Genomic DNA, 6,743 nt, shown 5'->3' with positions numbered 1-6,743 from the left:
ACTGGGCAATTTGGCAAAAAAAATCAATCTAAATTTTTTTCAGAACCTTTGACCGATTCTCGATTTTTAACTACTTGAAAATGTGACTTCAACATGATTCAAGTAACTTGTTCTGTATTAACGCTCTAGTTCAAGAAAATTCTATTCCGAGTGCAGCACACATGAAGCTGTCAGCATGATGTGAATGTTACACAAAATCACTTGTTAAATATCTTTGCAGAAAAGATGCATGAACTACAACTACATCTTGTGCAAACTTGTCTTATACATGTTATATGTTCAGAAATAATATGAGGAAAATGGTTTAAAGGGGTGGTTGATTTCGATTTCACTTTTTTAACGTTAGTTAGTGTGTAATGTTGCTGTTTGAGTTCAATGCAAATGGAGATATTGTCTTTTAAAAGTATGGCAGTTTAGCAAAAGCGGGAGAGGCCATCGCTCAGAGAGGAGAGAGACTCGAGCTGCTCATCGATAAAACGGAGAACCTGATGGATTCTGTGAGTTTCTGTTTTAAACTTTAGTTTAAGTCACTTCATGGTGTTATGTATGCTGATGATTATTCCTCTTGTATGTGCAGTCCGTCACCTTTAAAACAACGAGCCGTAATCTGGCCCACGCCATGTGTATGAAGAACCTGAAGTTAACCGTCATTGTCGTAGTAGTGGTGCTGGTAAGTTCTGGAGCTCACCGTAGATAAAACATCACAGTCCAGTAACAGGCAAACCTGAGAGAAACACAGCAATAACAGCTGGATCTCAGTGTGTGTGTGTTTATCCTCTGATATTGTGTAGAAGAGCGATTCCCCTCCATTTCAACCAAACAGCAGATGTTGCAAAATATATCCAAAATGTTTCACGTCAAGTCACTTTTATTTATATGGAACTTTATACAATACAGATTGTTTCAAAGCAAGCTTCACAGTGATGAACAGGAAAATTCAGTAATACAAACTGAATTCATTTCTGCTGTAAAGCAGCTCAAAAAAGACTATGCTGTAAAAGAGAAATAAAAATTAAGTTCAAAATAATCAAGTCATGTTCTCCACACTATGTTTCACTAAATAAAACCCAAGGAAGAAGGATTGTAATAATACTCGCATAAACATTTTTCACTCCATCTTCTGCTGTTTTTCGATCCCGTTCTTTCCCTTGTTTTGTCTCACTGTGTTTACTGCAATGAGCATGAGCAAATAGGGATGTAACGATATCAAAATATCATGATACGATATTATCGCGATATGCAGTCCACGATACGATATTTATTGAGATATTTAAAAAGAAAAAAAGACCAATGAAGAATTAGGGGGAAATGAAATTATTTTGTTCATTTTAAAGTTAAATTATTCTATCTAATGCACTTTGAGAGTTCCAAATTAAGAGCTGCAACCCATGTTCTTAACTAAGATAACAGTGAATTGACTTGTACCTGAACTTTAAAGAGGACTCAACCCTCTTTTTATTCGTGATCTACTGTCTCAGTCTAAATTACATTCACACCGGTGTTTGAGAAGCCAAACTAATTAGAATATAATAACAATGACAGTAATAGGCATATACTGTAAAACAATTGCACTGTAAAATAAATCAAAATGAATATTTCATAGGTGTATTAGTTTAGCTTTACACTACAGCAGGGGAATTACAATACTTCTTTCTTCATTTCTACACTTGAGAGAGATCTTGTGAATCTGGACTGCATTTAAACCGCTAGCTGTCAGCGATTCATATTCTGCACTTTAAGCTTTTATTTAGAAGGAAACTCCAGCTTCAGTGAAAACAGGCTTACAAAAACACGTCTCGCTACAAATCTAGTGAAACTCTGTAATCATCTGTGGTGAAAATAAAGCCTAACTGGTGGCCGTTGTGTTCCCAACGTGTGCTACACTCACAGCAGTGAAATAAAGGAGTGGACCGCATTCATTCAGTGTGAACGAGTCGCTCTGAGACGCAGAAAACACCGGATCACGAGCTGATCGTCTGAACCAAGTGTGTGCTTCACTTTGAAACCTTTGAGACTTGAAGAAGGCTTATTGTGCTATCAGTTTGAGTTTGTTTGACTGTGCCAAAGCATAATGCCCCAAAACAAATATATTTTAAAAACTACACTTTTTGCCCGGAAGACCTATCGTTTCATATCATCATGTGACTAAGATAACATCGAGACAGTTTTGCTATCGCGATATTGATCATATGGTTACATCCCTATGAACAAATGAAAGAAACCAGAGGACTTTCTTTATCCTTTATCACTCGTCTGACTAGAGCCTCACAAACACAGCACAGCACTGAACTCCTGCTGTGTTTCCTGAGCTGTTCCAAACAATACTTCAGCATCATCGCCTTCCCGTGTTGATCGCTATCGGATATTTTTGAGTCTTTTGGTTCTTTTCACGATGTTGTAATGCAGTTCAACTACATGAAGAATTTAAAGGAGTAGTTCACCAAGAAATTTAAATTGTCATCGTTTTTTTCCTGTAAAACACGAGATGTTAATGCATACTGTTCGGTTCCACTCCAAGAAAATAAAAGGGGATTTATTCTGTTTAGTTTTAGAAAGTGCCATAAAAGTATCATAAAAGTTGTCCGTATGACTTGTGCACTGTATTCAGTGTTTACTATACAGTGTATACTAGCTTTATGTGAGGAACGAAACTGAAGTCATTATTGACCTCTTCATTATTGTAGAGCTTAATTCTCATTTGCTGTTGCATTTTGCAGACGCTGCACATGCCAGTCTGTCACATTACATGCGGGACACATCCAAATGTACATTTTTTAACACATATTCATTATTATTATTAAAGTACAAACAGTTAGTTGAGATATTGAAGTACTTGAATAGTGAATTTCAGTTGGGTTTGTTTCTTCCACAAAGCTTTTGTAAGACTTGGCATATCGTGTGTGTGTGTGTGTGTGTTATGGACTACTTTTATGATACACCAGTTTTATGATCTGTGTCCTATTTTATTGCATGGAAAAGCAGTGTAAATCATCCACGAACCACCTCGGTTTTGTGTTTCATGGAGGAAAGTAAAGCAGGACTGGAACGACATGAGGCTGAGAATACGAGTGCATGACTTTTCTAGTTTTTGGTGAACTACTCAAGCCAGCGGTTACTAATCCTCTTCATAACTTACAGCAGAAGAGCTTAAAGAGCAATGATGAAATAGAAACGGATGAGTTTTGAGAGTGATGACCTGGCACGCGTGTTTGCTCTGTTTTAATTAGGTTTGCTTACAACAGTCATGATATGTATGTAATCATTAACTTACTAAATGTATTTTCTACAGAATGAACTAATGTCAGCCACCAAGATTGTTTGTGATTGATTGAATATTGAGTAGCATATGAAGTAGTTTGTCTACTTTAAAGTAGTCGTGTGATATTGTTCGCACAGCGCAGAGCTAATTGAATTCAAAAACTGCATGTTTTTGGGTGAATCTCGCAAAACCTGTCAATGTTTCAGCCCAAATTAACGAGCAAATTATATTGTGCGTAAAGAAAATGAAGCTGGATCATTATGAGGCCTTGTTATTTCGCATTGACGTATTGAGCACATTTTCCTAAAATTATCACATGAAAAAGAAAGAATGAATCCTGTATAAGCTTCTAATTCTCACATGAAATACAACAGATACACAGAATAGTAAACAACCATGTATAGAAAAGAGAATATAGAGCTACATCCAAGTATAGAGTGATGTGCAGAAATGGAGCCAGTGTGTACAGGCAATGTGAATACATTTGAATTTACATGTTGTATTTAAGATTAAAGTGCTGTGAAAAGTTCCCCCCCCCCCCCCCCCCATTAATGAATGGTTGTTTAAAATTCCCCCCCCCCCCCCCAGCATATTGAGACATACAAAAGACACTTGGAATGTATATTTTGTAATGATGTGTACAGCTTAAATAAACAAAAATGCCTATATTATGTGTTGAAAAAGTTGGTGCATCCTACATTGATCTACGTTAATTAGTCCAGTTATTTTTATTAATGTAGCACTTCACAAATTCATGTGATAAATATACATGTACAACATGTGCACTAATTATCATTTTGTAGCAGTAAATGAAGCGGTATCATATTGATCACAATTGGGGTACTGCAAGGCTCAGCACTGGGACCATTGTTTTTACACTTCACATGCTACCCTTGAGAGATATCGCAGTGTTAGTTTTCATTGTTACGCTGACGATACTCAGCTCTATGTTTCCCCGATGACTGACGAAACATACTAATTAGCTAAATTACAGTTTTTGCTAACACACTATAACTGATTCATCTGGCCCAATTTCCCAAAACATTTATTAAATAAAATTTTCCAGGTTTGCGTGTTTTCACGGTTATACGCTCTGGGGCACTATTACTGAAAAAGTCCCCCCCCCCCCCCCAGCATATTGAGACATACAAAAGACACTTGGAATGTACATTTTGTAATGATGTGTACAGCTTAAATAAACAAAAATGCCTATATTATGTGTTGAAAAAGTTGGTGCATCCTACATTGATCTACGTTAATTAGTCCAGTTATTTTTATTAATGTAGCACTTCACAAATTCATGTGATAAATATACATGTACAACATATGCACTAATTATCATTTTGTAGCAGTAAATGAAGCGGTATCATATTGATCACAATTGGGGTACCGCAAGGCTCAGCACTGGGACCATTGTTTTTACACTTCACATGCTACCCTTGAGAGATATCGCAGTGTTAGTTTTCATTGTTACGCTGACGATACTCAGCTCTATGTTTCCCCGATGACTGACGAAACATACTAATTAGCTAAATTACAGTTTTTGCTAACACACTATAACTGATTCATCTGGCCCAATTTCCCAAAACATTTATTAAATAAAATTTTCCAGGTTTGCGTGTTTTCACGGTTATACGCTCTGGGGCACTATTACGCATCTCCTGAATGAGTCCAGAATGCCCTGATCAAAAACACAGACCAGGAAGACAGAAACGAACAATCTCATATGTAAGCATATGCATATGAAAATTAATGTGATCATCAACACTAACCGCATATAAATGAAAACTGCCTAAATGTCAATCCAGAAAGTGGTAAATGCCTGTGCAAGCTTTGGGAGTGCTGATGGAAGCCATCTGCTGCATCTTTGCTTTGATAATATTACTGAATATCATCCAGATGCAGTATTTGATATGCAATTTTCTCAGGTTTTTGCTCAAAATGGTGCTGTGTTAATGAAACGTACATACGTTCAAGTGTTGCTAAAAAAAGAATGCTTGAAGCTAGAACAAAGCTGATTTTTTTTTTAAAGTAGAGGCTCTGTTTTTTATTTTGATGTATTGCATGATCAGATATACATACAACAAAATATTCTGGGGGCCATGACATTTGAGTGAAAATCATCAAAAATGCTGGCGGTGGCTGGCAACTTTTTTCAAAAATGCTGGCGGGGAAAGAGTTAATTCAGAGAAAACAGAGGTGTTAATTATTGGACTAAAAGTCTCCATATGTAATAAACTAAAATACTAACTCTTGATGTCTGCTCAGTCAGGTCTTCATCATCAGGTAGGAATCTGGGTGTGCTACTTGTTAGCTATTAGTACGGTGGCCGAGAAGTGCAGAACAAATCACAATTCTGAAAACAAAACAAATTACAAACGCAAATGCAAGTCTAAAAAACAAAATAACAATTCAGAAAACACAACAACAAGTCAGAAAACACAAGGACAAATCAGACAAACCGGAAGAGGTAGGTATAGTTTGAGACAGCGCCATTGGTTTGGGATTACTCACCGCTGACTGGACGAGACATCTGTCAATCACCGTATACAGAGAAGAACCAGCCGAAGAACAGCAGAGTCCTGGTAGAAAGTTCAGAGATGGTATTAAAGTAGCTCAGTTTACATGTATTGTATGAATTGCTCTTACTCTGGAATATAAAATACGGGGTGTCTATTTACATTTAGTTAAAAGTGGCTGTAAATCATCAGCTCCAGTGGCGCAGATGGATAAATGTGTGTCATTGGCTTTTTGACGCGATCGACCCGGGTTCGAGCCCACCTTTTGCCGAACTTTTTTTTACACCCTTTTCAAATCTCATATCACATCGTAAAGGCATTTATTTTCAATAAAAATTAAGGAAACAATCAAAAAGTTGAAAATAATGTATAGGGTAGGTGTAGGGAGGGCTTTATTGTACCAATAAGGTGGCATCCATTTAATAATTTAAATTTAAATTATAATTCACACAATACGTTATTATTGCATACTGTTTTATAATGTAATACAATACTGAAGTGCAGATAATTGCCACTATTTGCAACAAGTAGTATACGTGATAGTAGAAATCCTGCTATTTTAACAGTGTAAATAGCAGTATTTTTAGCAATATGCTATTTGTGCAAATACCTATTTTCACTTAGTGTAAATAGAATCCATTGCTAATATGAGATTTGAAAAGGGAGGAAAAAAAAAGTTCGGCAAAAGGCGGATCGAACCCGGGTCGATCGCGTCAAAAAGCCAACGACACACACTTATCCATCTGCGCCACTGGAGCTGATGTATCACAGCCACTTTTAACTAAATGTAAACATACACTGTATTTTTTATTCTAGAGTAAGGGCAATTCATCCAATTAATTAAAGGGCGTACAATACATGTAAACTGAGCTACTTTAATACCATCTCCGAGCTTTCTACCAGGACTCTGTTCTTCGGCTGGTTCTTCTCTGTATACGGTGATTGACAGATGTCTCGTCCAGTCA

This window comes from Sinocyclocheilus grahami, unplaced genomic scaffold (assembly GCF_001515645.1).
Source record: "Sinocyclocheilus grahami isolate Dianchi unplaced genomic scaffold, SAMN03320097.WGS_v1.1 scaffold1736.1, whole genome shotgun sequence".
In the NCBI taxonomy this organism is placed as follows: Eukaryota; Metazoa; Chordata; class Actinopteri; order Cypriniformes; family Cyprinidae; genus Sinocyclocheilus; species Sinocyclocheilus grahami.
Note: the sequence above shows the minus strand (reverse complement) of the source record.